At 33.6% G+C, this 15,856-nt stretch overlaps 1 protein-coding gene and 1 pseudogene across 2 annotated transcripts in view; both read left to right on the forward strand.

Annotated features, from left to right (window-relative positions):
- Positions 1-15,856, forward strand: part of Rpn2 (Regulatory particle non-ATPase 2) — a 492,767-nt gene that overhangs the window by 340,527 nt on the left and 136,384 nt on the right. The gene's annotated exons all lie outside the window — the stretch shown is intronic.
- LOC149374656 (uncharacterized) lies at positions 7,057-8,831 on the forward strand (annotated as a pseudogene).

Genomic DNA, 15,856 nt, shown 5'->3' on the forward strand with positions numbered 1-15,856 from the left:
AGACCCATTTGCCACGTCATCAAAAAATCACTCTTTTAACACTGGAGCAATGGTGCAAATACTACATAGTCTCATTATTTTTAAAAGTGTAACTTATTGCATATCTATAAATAATTTTAAAACTACTGAAAACTACCTTAGACAGTAAAAAAACACAGATAACCAAGTAAGTATCGTGTATGTGGTAACGTCACATTGTCACATGAGTACAACAAATAGATGTATACGTTTATATACGTATAAGTGTACGCAAAAGCATTCACATTTCTCTTTGATATTTTGAATACGGGATGATATATGAATATAACCTTAGTATTGTACATCTATACATACGATTTACCTACATATTGAGAAACAGTTACCTTAACATGACTAAGAAAAAGAAATACTATAAATTATTATGAAATAAGCAACTGCGGGGAAAATAAATATTTTAAAAATGAATATCAACTTTTGATAAGCGTACATGGATCTTTCTATATTATTATAATTTAACCAGTGTTAAATCAACATCTTATTGAAAAAAGATACTTTGAAAAATGGCTCTATCTAGTCTCACAACTCTTTTAGAGCAGTTTTTCAAAAGGACCTTTTAATAGTTTTTTTGAAACCATTGTATTTATATTTTAAAGTTAAGACTATATGTTTATCTCAGTAATTATTTTTATAATTAAATATTTTTTAACAAATAGATGGTTATTTGTATTTAAGGAATAGTAGAATTTTTGTTTTGGAGTGGGATATGGCTTACGTAACTTTTGTTTTTCGTTACCCTCTTCACAGTATCTCTACGACATCTCCCCGCAGTCTTACAATTACAGTACAATGCATATTTTTTATCACAAACCTATTTGACTGATCAATAGAAATATTTGTAATATGAACGCACCAACAGGCATTATTTTTATAGACCTTGAATAATGTAATGCAAGTTCTATGCGTTACTTTAAGTCGTTAATCTTACTCAGAATGCACTATGTAGAGTAAGACTTGCTATGAATCTTATATAACGTATGTTGTTTGAAAATTTTTCAAAAATTATCGTAATTTATATTGATAGCAAAACCGTGTTAGAAAAGAAGTACTTCTTATTAAACTTATTAGAGAATCATACCCACATTATTAAAATATAATTAAATTCTATTCTTATGCTATCGTGAATTGAAATGAATTAAGGAATATTATGTGATAATTCGTTTTTATTATTTAGAAATCTCATCTTTTGCTAAATATTCTTTATTTTTAACGGATTATCAATGCATTTGGAATATAACTGCTGATCGATATCGGCTTGAACTGTAGAGGTTTAGTCCAGGTATGGAAAAAATTCGGGATCGGATACATGGACAGGAATCACGGTAAGAATGACTAAGTACACTCACTACCCATGGAGTTCATTTTTTAACAAACAGCAAGATATTATAGTTTATTTAACAAGTAGAAAAAGGGTCCTTTATGATTACAAATTGAGGACTTAAAAATACGAGAACAGTACAGTAAGTTCAACTTGAGTAAAAAGCGGGAATTATTTACTTATGATAAAAGAGAAAGAAAAATACTGTACATACAACAGCATTTATAAAAGTACAAAGCACTAAAAAGAAAAGTTATTACTACTGCCGCACAATGCTGCCCATTGCGACGAACGTTCAAGGCGGACTGGTTGGTCTGCTGCAGTAGGCTGTATGTGTCCGCACGCACTTACGCAAAATACAGCAACAGATGGCTACACTCAGCCGTCGGACGCAGTGGATTGGTTGTAACACTTGCACAACAAGCGTGATAAGTATTAAAATAATATTACAGATTTCAGGTGTAAAAGACATACTATCGTGGTTCACTTATCTACTTGAAATATGATTGTAACGAAATGCTTAAGATTCAATAATGTAAGAATATAAATAGTTTATCCTAATTAAATTAATTCCTTCCGTCTGATTCTAATTTAGAAACCGTCCTGAGACATACTAGCTTATGTATTGGTCTTATTAAAATTAAGTCACTTTCCACTCTAATAAAATATTTTTTAACCTTACAAACTTCGACAACTCTTTCTAGAGGCCATGTACCCGGTTTTATCTGATTATCTTACTAATAAATAAAGCAAAAGTGCTAAAACCGTTGTAATCGCTAACCGCGAAAACTACTAAACCGATTTTGTTGAAATTTTGCACACTGATTCATGATACTTCCTAGATGGTTTTAGCATAGTTTTCATCTTGAACAATTTAATAACAATAGCAATAAATGAGCTCAAAGTTTTGCAAAAATACGTCAGCATTTCACTTTAGTTCAGTTAAATCCGCTATCTGGCGTTGACATGAAATCGAAGCTACCTGCAACATAATTAAATAAGTGTGGTTATAATAGGCTGGAGCGTCTCCGTACTGTTGTAGTCGAGCTTCGGCATTTCAACGAGCTGTATAGAGAATGCTGATGATAGTCTTGCAGCTGGGTATCCCGGTTACGGACGACACACTTCTCTAAGGGGGAAGGGACTTAGGTGTTCATTCACCCTAATTCTCGACGAGTGCGATCATATAAAAAAAATTAATTCCAACCGATGCCGTCTCTGCCACAATACCAGGAGACATATCTAGCCAGAGTACAATCTGCACCAACTCATCATAGTTGTGTGGCAGTCCCACCATCCCACCTGGTGCAGTTAGAGAATTTGTCGCTACAAATGTAAGCAAGGGAAAACAGCTCTGAGGGGCACGGGCAGCTACAACGGCTACCTTCTTGGTCGTCGCGTCCCCAACGCGCTTACCCACACGTTCCCGTCTAACGATGAGCGGTTGGTTATCCGGGGAATGACCCAAAGACGAGATATTCTTTGGTCAGCGGCGTACCTCCCTCCATTACAGTCTCCGTACATCAAAACTTCCAGGGTAAGAATCAAGCAACCCGTAGCCAGCTCTTCATCATCAGAAATAATAAGAAAGAATAGCCTGGAAGTTTCACCACTGGCGCTTTTTAGGGCCATTATAAGTATTTAAGTTCCCTACTTAACCATCAATTTCATCAGTTCTTTTTAGGATCCACCTAAGTGTAAACTACCTTGCCAACAACTACATTTTTATTACCATTTCCGGAAGCGATTCGTCGACTAAAAGACTATATTAACTAAAGATGGGCACTATTAAACCAAGTCAGCCATTCACTAGCAGACGTCACCTGCGGAGTTGTTTTTCGCAAGGCTGGAAAACCCGGTGACTGACGACCCTATACTACCCTCTTGACTCTAAGCATTCAACCAGGAATCACTGATCCTCTCCAAATTCTGCGTTGGGCAAACCTATAACAGCTATGAAGGAAAAAAAACTTGAGCCAACGGGACAGCCTCCACTGGACAAGTATCACTAACCAATCTCCCCATCTAAGATCACCAAAACAACTGAATCTGCAAATAAAAAACGTGCTTTAGACACCAAAATCTTCGACGTTATACCGGGAGACGTTGGGAAAGAGCACTACAACTAGCCCCAAAGCTTCGGACTTTGTAATTTTTCTCCCAATCAGTCTGGGTCTTCAACAGCAAGCCAGAGAAGATCACCGTGAGGTATCCAGGCAGTCACAATTGCTGTTAACTGCAGTCAAGAAAGAGTTAACTTAAGAAGCTCACTGGTCTTTTTTAGGGCCATCGGACGTCGAACTACCTTGCCAACAAATATATTAAGACTTAACAAAATTGACAGAAAACAGCCCTTAGGGGTCACAAAAATTTTAAGCATGCCAAAAGTCGCAAGAGGGTAAATTGGAAGAATAACTTTAAGTGTATCTAATAAATACAATTTTACTTAGGCGTCACGAAACTGACGCAGAAAATTTATCGAGATTGGAACAGCAGCGTCAAAATCGACAACTAAAGAGTCCATTACGTGAGCGATCAGCTTTTCATTGTACCCTCACAGCAATCTCTGAAATCTTTAAAGATCCTACTTCAGATTTTTTAATGAGTAGAAAATGTATTCGTGTTTTTGTGGCAATAAAAATGTAGGGTTTAAGGCCCAGGACTTTGTTGCTCTGGTAATAAAGTTGTGAAATATAAGAAAAAAAATTTTTTTTTTAATATACATTTTTTGGGGGTTTAAAATCCTAACAGCTTTCAAAAATAGCCGTTTTTGTAAATTACACGGGAGAAACTGTCAATCAACTGCTTTTTATGGCCACAGATTATTTTATGGCATAAAGAACGCACGGTACTTTTCAGCATAATTATTTTTTTGGATATCTACACCTTATTATTTGGCCAAATAAACTATATGGATTCCGAAAAAATATGTTTTCAATAAGAAGATTTTTGTTTTGAGATGTATCAGGAATATGTGTAAAATTTCTATCTTAAAATGTTTCACATTACATGTCAACACACTACGGTGTTTTATTTAGTAAGTCTCGGGCGAAGCCGAGACGGGGGGCTGCTAGTTATTTATAAAAGCAACGTCTCCGACTTGTATTGATTTTTCTGGTGGCAACCATTTGGACGTTAGGGGCCATTCATAAACTACGTAACACCATTTAGGGGGGTAGGGGTATGACAAATTGCGACATTAAGTTACGTGGGGGGAGAGAGGGTTTAATTAAAAGTAACGTAACTTACTTTGTGCCACGAAATTAAACAAAATTAAATGCGTTATTATATTTTCCCAAATAGAGCCATAATTGCAAGTTTCTAAGTCATGCCCGCTAGGCACTGTATTGTACATGTATACTAGTGACACTACTACTAACCTACTCGTATTATACGTTGATCACGCAGCAGGGTTTTGGTTTGTTTTGTTGACAAGTGGCAACGAAAAAATCAGTCGATAGCAGAGTATTGACACATGCACAACAAAAAAACAGTTTTTTGTTATAATTATGACACAAGCGCAGTATATTATTTAATATTAACATATTAAGTTTAGTGTAAAGTGTATTTTTCAATGTGCAATAGATATTTATTTTGTAATGTCTTGGTATACAAAATTGTATGAAGCTTACAAAAAGTGTAGTGCAAATAATTTTTCTGGACAAAAAATCCAATGAAACGTAAACGAATTATAGAAAAGTTTTAAAGAAGACAAATAATCATTTCCAGGTAACGTGGAGAAGAAAATAAAGGAACTTCTTCAAGAAAAAACAAAAAAAAGATGCAGAAAAGATTCTTTTCTTTACAAGGCAAGTAAGATTGATCTTTGTTAAAAAAATTTTTCGTGTTATCTAAGCTATGAATAAAACTTGAAATAAATTTTGTATGATCTACGTTGACGTTAATATTATTTATATTTATTATAAAATGCAATTAAAAAAATATCTCCTTTTTTTTCAGAAATCTGTAAGTAAACAAGTTCCCGATGCCAGTCCTTTTGTTTGCGATAACTCAAACTCCGAGTCGGTATCGAATTCGGTACTGATTTTGCAAGAACCACTTTATGCTTAAGTCGAAAATCCTCCTAAAGGTAGTAAAATATTTATCAGCAAATATTAGCTCGCATTTGAACTTTTAACTTTTAAGTCTGAATTGACACAATGTAATACATTCTGAATAAAAGAAAAACGTTTTTTTTTTACTTTTAATCTTACTCTAACAAGATGTAATTTCAATTAAAACTTTGATATCTACACTTTCTACGCGTTAACAAATTAATTTTATAATAATAAAAATAACGATTTTGAATCAGGGATTAAGCGTGGAAGGAGCACGCCTATTATCTCGAGTAGTGGCGAAGAAAATGAGGAAATTCGTAGCCCTAGCGTGAATCGCCAATACTCTACTCCTGCATAAAATAGTATTAGGACCAAAATTAATTTATTAAAAAAGCAGTTAATTGTAGCTGTTAAGGCTTGTGACTCTGGTCTTGAATCAGAAAATGTACAAAAAGATATAAAGAAAAAAAAAATAATTAGAAAGTTCTGGAAAATTGCTGACAGCAACAATTAATATAGCAAAACGCAAAAAAAAAATACTGAGATGAACGTCAGGAAGGTCATAAAAAAATTGCGATTAATTGACCAGATTTAGCAAAAATTTGCACGTAAGTGTTTAATTTTTTAAATTGCATACTATCAAATAATCAATTTAAATGCTTTAATGTTAGTGTACTAAAATTAATGAAGGTGAAAAAAATTTTAAATTTTAGTTTCGAAAACAGTCTGGTTGACCTCAATCAGAACTTGATCAACCTGAATTGTTGAAAACAATATGTGACATCACTATGTTTGGAGGAGCCGCTAACAGTCGGCGACGCTTAAAATTAATTTGGAGCTGAAAAACATTGAATTACACACATGATAAGCTTCAAACACGTGGTTTTTCAATTTCAAGAAGCGCATCTTCGATTGCTACCTCGAAACTCCCACACAAATGAGGGTAAAAGGCACGTTAATACGGTGCCAGTTAAACTTTGCAAGACTCAAGTTGATTCTAGAAGAAAACACCTTGACGGTAAATTTTGTACAGCTTCAATTAGGTGACTATAAAAACATTTTTTTGTTCGTGTCAAATGATATGCTCTGCTATGTATGAAAATAATATTTTAATATTTAAAATTAAATAATTAATAAAAATATTTGCTACTTAGGTCGTTAGAGCAATTAATTTCAGTACTGGGTGTTCGTCAGGTACCTGTAATATCGCAAGATGATAAAAGCAGAGTGCTAATTGGTATCACTGCTGCAAATAAACAGGCACCAATCTTAATGCACTTGAAATATAAAGTAAGTCTACCAGACCATGATTGGTTTGTAGCCCCAAGTCATAAGCTTCTTTTAAGTGTGTATGCAGGCATTAATATTACAGATGGCAAAATTGGTGATCCCAAAACTGTAACGCACTCAGGACCTACTTACACTGCCATCCGCAGTGTTGTGCACTCGACAAGTACAGCAGCAACTCACGCTTATGATTTTAGAAGATTGATTAAACTTGGAATCTTTTAATAAAATACTTTGTAAGAAAATAATTATTTACACGTAAAATTTATCACTCTAGTTTAGTTTTACAATTTAATTTACATAATGAATTATTTAATTTGAGATACTGATAAACATGTAAAACCTATCGTGGTTTTGATGTCTGATGGTGGACTAGACGAAAATCCACGCTATGCCAAAGTGATTAGTCATGCGATTAACCATTTTAAGACGTGTAATTTAGATGCCATTTCTATAATAACTAACGCACCAGGTCGAAGTGCATATAATCGCGTTGAGCGGCGTATGGCACCCTTAAGTTTTGAGTTAGCTGACTTAATATGACCTTATGATAAATACGGATTTTATCTGGACAATTCTGCCAAAACGATTGATAAGGAACTCGAAAAAAAAATTTTGAATTTGCAGCTCAAACGCTTGCAATCGTATGGAGTGACCTAGTCATTAATGGCTATTCAGTGACCGCAGAATTTGCGGATTCGGAATGCATTGCCAAAGACGTGAGCAACGTATCACCTGAATGGTATGGCTTGCACGTAAAAGAAAGTCAATCTTTTTTTCAGGTATCAACGAGACTTTTAATGTTAATTTTTTTATATTTTTCTGTAAATAATTAAATACAATAGTTATTTTCGATAAAAAAGTCTATTTGTAAATTTTGCATAAAAGTAAAGTTAATATTTTCACACATCCGTTATATTAATCATTTTTTGCTGATTAGAGATCGTCAAATGTGATGAAAAAGATTGCTGCGGCGAGTGGAGAAGTAGTTTAAGGGATGTTCTTCCTGTGACTAACGGTTTTCTGCCTCCTCCATTTCCATTGCGCAGAAATCGTATCGGACGATTTGAAATCCTAACCCCGGACGATACAAAAGAAAAAGATAGCTTCCCTGATTTGTTTGTCAGACTAAGTATTGGTTTAAAACCCTCGATGACAACTGGTGTTCCTGTACCATATGATTATTACTGCCCTTTAGTTTTTGATGACATTAAAGGCAAGTTATAATTATTCTCAAGTGTAATTATAATTTTTCAGCACTAAATCACACGATTTTTTTTTAAATATTAGGTAGGACATGTGTTCAATGTGGATTATATTTTGCTTGAAAAAAACAAAAAAAATTGCACACCAAAGAAATTCATGGAAAAGTTAATAATTAAAAAATACGTGCGAAAAAAATTTTAGCAACAAGTGAAGCAACAGAATTACTTTGTGAACTTGATATTTTTGAGTCAATAATAGAGTGGCTCGAAGAAAAAGACGTAGAAATAAAATTTTCTGATCTTACAAATAATGATTCTACAGATGATATAGATTCCTTTCCTGTAATCAGTGATATACACGAGTGGTTAGCAGCACCTCTTGAAAGTGCATGTGATCTACAGTTAAAATTGAAGTTTTATTTAATAATAAATTTAATTAATAACTCAATTTTTATTTTTATTAAAAAAAAAAAATTTTTTTTAAGAGAAAAAGTTACGTTACATTCACTGGGTGAGGGGGGGGGGGAGGTCAGGCAAAACTTTACGGTAACTTACGGGGGGGGGGAGTCAAAAAAGGCCAAAAACAGCGTTACGTAGTTTATGGATGGCCCCTCACTTGCGAAGCGTCAAGGTACTCAGCTAGCCACCTTTTCTTGGATGCTTGGAGGGGTTGTAAAGTAACTTCCTTTCATGCAAAGGTGTAATTCTTTTTAGCTTAATCCAGTCTCAATAACACAGTACGAAGATCTGAGGTTCAGAAAGTGTGCTGGAAAAATCGGATTAAAATTGTCAAAGTCGTCCGTGATGGGTATTAAAGTTCTAGAATTACGACAAGATTCGATGCAACATAAGAGAATCGAAAACTCTAGGAAACACATGCTCACCAATCACAGTTTTTCGATGGCATTTGGTGAAGTTAACTGCTGACTCTTAATGGTCTCTTAAGTTGAGCGTTTTTAGTGGATTAATATGCCCTTGCGCAGCTAGTATACTTACGGAATCGACAAAAGATACAGAACCTTGTACCAACAGGAACGTGATTTATGTTCAGGAGCAGCTCCGACGAAATTTGGCGCTCTGTCACTATGAAGGTCAGTGCAATGTCTGCAACCGGAAACAAAAAAGGATTTTATCGTACAGTCTTCTACCATCTCGAGATGCATAGCCTTAGTTACCGTACAAACAAAAGTTACTATTTAGCCCTTTCAGGTTACTTACCCGTGACAAGTAATAAGTGAGCCGCACTGAGTTTCAAGTATGGAATGCTCGAGGTTTTTATCGGGGCTACCTTAGTTTTGGCTATTTGTAAAGAAACACTAATTTTTGACAACTGCTCTCATTTAGATAACGACTATGTGGGTTAATTTGGACGCATCTCAATGACTGCGTATTTCAAAAGAATTATTTTTAAGCCAAAAAAGGTTCCATCTAGGAATTTTGATTCGGTTTAATTAAGGCAATCCATTTAATCAGTTGGTTCACGTATTAACCATTAATTCAGGTAATGGGTAATCCCACGAAACATGTAGTAGTTCAGTCGACTAGAAAATAACTTTGTCAACAATAACCATCCTAACTGTCAAAAGTTTTGGCTAACAGTGTCACCAACGTTCTTTCAGTTCAACATTTTTGTAGTGGGACAACTGAGAACTTAGACTAGAAATTGTCTGTCAGTGAATTCCAGGTTAAACCAAAAATGGAAATACTATCGACATTTTCCGTCAGATTCCTTGGTAAGTCTACTCAGAACTCTCTTAGAATATCTGACAAAATCTTTCGATAATTGAATATCTGTTAGCACAGTAAAAATTTACATCATTTAATCAAATGAATTAACTCATAGGTCTCGGTTTTAGTTTCTATAAGAGTATCCACCAGAAAAACATGCTTTAACATAAATCACTTGTTGAATTATCTTAGCAGCCTTTATTGTCACAGAACACGAGTTGCTAAGAATGAAGAACTAACAAAAACTTAAGTGACCGTGGTAAGTAGGTAAGTTTGACTAAATCTGTAGGTTTAAGTCTCCACAGGACGGATCTGGGGCATTTATGCCAATTTTTTGGAACATTTTCTTCACATTGGCAGTAAAAACAAATCTGTAAAACCGCCAATTAATGATAACCTTGAAAGGTTTAACAGAATTTAGTTTGGTCCTAAGTGGATAATGAAATTCAAAGATATACCATCGTGACCCTTGGAGGAACTGTTAAAAACGATATGCAACTTTTTTAGCAAACTGTTTTGTTTGCAGACTTCATGATGAGTTCGATAACAAGTAACCAACCTACCAGACCCAACCTGGAATTCATGGGATTATTAGCAGTGAGAGGGCCAGGCGTCTCTGTGAATTTAAAGTATTGTATTGTATTTTCTTTGACAGGTACAACACGTAAACTTTGACCTACATTGGATTTTATTGTGTCTGCTGAAGCAATTTATTCAAAGTTTGTTTTTCATTAAATCATAACATTTTTTCATTTCCAGTTTTGGTTTTGAAGTGTTCACAGATATATAGACAGATATTCACTCTGATTGCATGAAATGCATTTTAGTACATTAATATTAGCTTAAATAACACAACTTTGATGCATAGCAAATCGATTGGCACTTTGTATTGCGAGTGGTAGTAAATTTGCGAAGCTGAGTTACAGAAAGAGGATCAGTATTGTTTTCAAGGTGTTTTGACAGTCCTTACTAGTGTGGAAATAAAATTTGCCTGCTACAAGAGCAGTAAAAGTATCTTCATTGCTGTCAGAGACTTGGAGGAGCTCAACATTTTTTTCGATAGACGTTTTAATTGAACGCATCAACTAGATGTGAACTGATACACGACGATGGTTATCATAGAATTGGGTAAGAGTATCCCAAGCTTAGTTAAAATTGCCTCCTGAAAGAAAAACGTTTTTACCAAGTCTGATGCTTTACCAGGCTTGCACGTGTGTACGCAAATATTGGTATTTAATAATAGTTAGAATACCCTTCTTTTAATGAACTAAGACTTTCAAGACAAATTGAAAATTTTCCCAAGCCTTAAAATTGACAAAACAGGTAGGAATGTCAATTGACAATAAAGAAGGATTATAATTTGAGTAATTTTAAGAGGTTATACCTGGATTATAATAACCATTGACAGGAGGTGTATTATTACCTAATGACATCACGTAGTCTTTAAAATTATTTAAGTTCGAATGGCAATAGTCTTCTCTTTTTTCAAAAATTTTCTAAAAATAATCATGTTTCCAACTCAGATATATTTAATTTCAAGAATAGAAATATTAACTATTTTAAAACGACCGAAGAAATCTTTTAACTGTTGAAGCCTAGATAATGCTTGAACCTTTGTCATTTTTTTTTTGCCCTAATCTTCTAACATTTTGGAAGGTATTCTTAATTTTAGTGTAAGAACTAAGTTGAGTCGAATACAAAGCTTCCATTGCAACATGTAACCTCATCTGGGAGAAAAACTATAATAACGTTAAAAACAAGGTAAAACTAAACAAGTTTTGTTACTGATAAAAAATTAAATTTGTAACTATTTAATTAAATTAATTACTCTGATCTAACGTCAGCCACTTTTCACAGTTGAATTGTGAAAATAATAAATAATTAACTCCAAATACGTGAATTCTCACAGAATAATTTGCTTAAAAAATTTTTTAACTCGAATACATGAAAAATAAATAGTGATAATAACTGTTATTCAAACTAACGTATCGTGACGTGATATAATGCAATGTATAATTAACGCAACTGTCACGAATAGCAGAAAACTCATTAACAGCCAACAAGCAGCAGACTGTGCAGGTGAACGTAATAGCGGCCTGCATCTCACTAACAGCAGCTGGAAAGTGCAGCAAACGTAGTGGTGGCCTGTGTTCCACTAACAGTAGCTGGCATGTGCAGTAAACGTAGTAGTGACCTGCTTCTCGCCAACAGCAGTAGAAGCATACAAGAAAACCCGTAGGTAAAGTGAGGTTTAAAAGAAGACAACAACATAACGCTCTACTTCGTTGAAAAAATTTTTTAAGGGCATTCTACGAAATGTTCACCGAATCACAAAGCGATGCTTCAACTTGAAGGTAGAGTAATGAAGTAGGTATTGATTAATTCTTCGTTTTCGAAAAAAAGACTGTGCTTGAGAAAAAATCAATAAACTATAAATTTGACCATAATGTTTTCTAGTTGGCTAGGCACCAAAACATATGTCTGTTAAAAGCATGTAGGTTAAAAGATGGTGATAGAGAAAGGTAGAGTGGCACTAAGAACAAATCTCTTCACAAGCAAACAGCCTACTACGAGTATACTTATATGGTACTCAAGTACCGTGTATGGTTGAACTCGTTTATTAGCACTAAAAAATGGAAACGACCAACGCGCTGGCACTGATCACGTCCGCCATCGTCTGCTTGCTCTGCAATATTGCTGTCTTCCCCTATCCAGCTCAAAGGACCAAATGTTCGATATCGGTTTAGACTATATAGGTTTTGTCTGGATACGGGGAGAATTGGGGGTTGGATGCATGTATAGAAGTCACGTAAAGAATGGCTAAGTATACTCACTGCCCATGGAGTTCGTTTTTGAACAAATAAAAAGATATTCTATTTTATTTAACAAGTAACAAAAAAAGGAGTCTTTAATAATAAATAAATAAGGATTGACAAAATATAAGAAGAGTATAGTAAGCTTAATTTGAACGAAATCAGGAATTACGTACGCATTATGAAAAAGAAAGGAAACTACTGTACATACAACTGCATTGAGAAAAGCACGTGGCACTAGAAGAGTGATAGTACAACGCTTGCTAATAGGTTGAACGATGAGGATTATTGTTCCACTTCAAAAGATTTTAGATTTTTCATGCACTTTAAAAGTTAAATAATCAAGGGTGTAATAAGTCATACTTTTCGGATCACTGTTGTTAAAGTTTTATTGTTGAAAAAACTCATCCCACCCTGCCGCACCACATTTAAGAGATCACTTCACTAAACCACCTTCTAAAGCGCCGCCGAAGTGCATAATATCAAGAAAAGCTGATTTTGATCAATCTTCAATGTATTTCTTTATTCTTTATCCAATTCTCATAAAATCTTTTGCATATGAGCTGAGTACACTACATACTCTGCCACTTACGATCTACATAACAGACCTCTTACTTATTCTTATACTGTGGTTCGTAATTTACTTTGAATTTGTTTACTGTTCTTTTGTATAGCTATGTCTTATTCACTGTTTGTTAATTAAATTAGTTCATTCAATCATCATATTTATTACTTAATTATTTTTTGAATGAAATAGTTTTTTTAATTTTTACAAATCTTTTTCTTGGTAAAAGCTATTCTGTATATTGTTAAATGATCATTGAATCCTTTTTGTAATGAAACAGTTTCTCAGTAAACGATTTTTTATTCAATCTTTTTGCAAAGATTTTTTCAAAATTTGTATTTATTTCTGTTATGAGTTTATTCAGTGAAAATTTCACGGATGAAATGTAACATTTTTATTGCATTTCATTCTTTAAAAATTTTCATTCGTAAAAAAAGTAATTTTTTATAAAACTGAAATGCAAACTTGGTGGCTTAGAGCATGACTATTTATTTATAATTTATTTACATTCATCAATATTTTGCTGTCAGCCTCTTCAGGATTAAAATCTACAATTATAACGAAATAAAACTTAGTGAAAATTTGATAAGAGTAACGCTCAATTTCTATGTACAAATATTCATAAATACAATAACATTATACCACGTAGGTGCTAATATAACACGCATTATGGACACCCGTTGTGCCTATAATTCAGTCCATATATTTACATATTTTACTTAGTTCAATAGAAGTCGTGTTCTTAAAAAAACAATACTGTCATAAACATAAAAATCTTTTACATCTAAATAGTGATATTAAGGCGCTGACACGTTGAAAGTGAAAGCCTGTCAAGATCGAAACACATACTAAATATTAATTACAGAGAACAATGAGCATTGAATGAGGCATTATATCGAGGATATAGAAAAGCTGTGCGGAATTGTATATGAACCGTTTATAATGAATATGATAATTTTACATGTTTTTATGATAAGATAACTAACTATGGAAAACTATGATTAAGTTTTTATACTATTTTTTATTTAAAATATAATTTTTTTTCAAGACTCATTAGGTCTTATTGTATCCAATTCTCTATTTATATTGTTATCAACTAATGTTGTAAAAATTATTTCAGAAAATTCGTGCTTATACTTATTAGGCTCTTGATCAAGAGTTACTGCTCCCTCAAGTTCAAAGCCCTGTGGACAATTTATAGAGTGACAGTAAAGGGCAGACCTTTCATCCCTGTTTTTGATGTAACTTTCGTGTTCTTGCAAGCGCACACGAAGGTGTCTTTTACTTTAGCGAATATAACACATCCCGCACCAACATGCTATCTTATAGACGATGCCACTTATGTCTAACTTATTTATATCCTTTCCCAATTTGATAATATGAGTTTTACTCTCTGAACCCGTATAGACAATCCGTATGTTGTATTTGGACAGGGCCTTATGGAGAGTTGTCTCCATAAGTCGGAAATAAGGAACGGCAAGCAACACATTTTTATTTGAACCAGACCGATTTGGAAACCGAGAATTCACTCTTGTATAACATTCTTAAAGATTTTGACTGTGAATTTCCTGAAAACTTTTTCCTGTCTGTTAAGGAAACTGATTTTAGCCTTTACATATCTGTTAATAAAAAATTGAGGATACTCATTATCAATGAGAGTCTTACGAGCTGCTACAATATTCTTGGATCTAAACGAGGAGTCTGCGAGTTTAAAGGCTTTGTCAATCATAGAGAATACAATGTCGATTTTTTGGCACTGTGGGTTGTGTGAAATAAAATTTAGTATCCTACCAAGGTTTTTTGTATAAATCTATTGTAACAATAAAATTCAGAGTATGAGTTATATTAATATCTAGAAAAGGAATAGAATTACTGACCTTGTATTCGACTGTCAACTGTATGTAAGTATTGAAATTGTTAAAAAGGTTTAGGATCTGATTTATTTAATTAGTTTTTATCATTCATAAGCAATTATGAACATATCTCAAATGTAGCAAGACAGAATCCTGGGAACGATTTAGTACTGGATTCTCCAAGGATTCCAGTATGATTTCTAAGAATAAAGATAAACAACAACCTCCCATGGTAGTTCCACAAAATTGTTAATACATATATTACCATTGAAAGAGAAATAATTAGAATTGATAAGAAAGTCAATTTCATTTAAAAACTCAGTTCTGTCTATACCTAAAAGGTTGATGAAATTGTTGATTTTTCGCGAAATACATCTTTTTATCCTATCTTAATAAAACAATGGGTCACGTGATGAAGCCTGTTTATTTGTCGCGTGATTGGCTAAGACTGATCAAGTGCGGGTAGATTTGAAAACGAGATTTTGAAAAATCAGTGAAAAGTCATAGCCCCCTAGTGAAGGAAAAGGTAGATTAGTATATAGTGATACTATGTCAAAGGAAATAAGAAAACATTTATCTAGGATTACTGATTTCCTAATTTTTTCTCTGACTTAACTCTAAACTGACTCTCTGAGAGTTTTTTACAGAATTTTTAGATTCGTTTCAAAATTTATTAAAAAGTGTTGACAACCATTTATCTAGTTGATAAGTGAGGTAACCAATTAAAGACACGATTAAGCTATTCAGAAAATTATCCTCATATGCCTTAATTAGGCCATAAGTTTAAGATAATTGGCTTCCATTTAGGTTCGAAACATCAGGCTCTGGGATCTCTACTACTTTATAAACGCCCTTATCATTCTATTTTTTGACAAGATTCCTCACCTAAAAAATAAATTGGGAAAGGACTCTTGCTATCATTATCATTTAATTTTTTGTAATATGAAACATCTGACAAAATGGCATTGACTTTACACAAATAATCCTCCTTGT

Source organism: Copidosoma floridanum, unplaced genomic scaffold, assembly GCF_036245765.1.
Source record: "Copidosoma floridanum isolate Cflo_tuat_1 unplaced genomic scaffold, Cflo_Japanese_pri ptg000016l, whole genome shotgun sequence".
In the NCBI taxonomy this organism is placed as follows: domain Eukaryota; kingdom Metazoa; phylum Arthropoda; class Insecta; order Hymenoptera; family Encyrtidae; genus Copidosoma; species Copidosoma floridanum.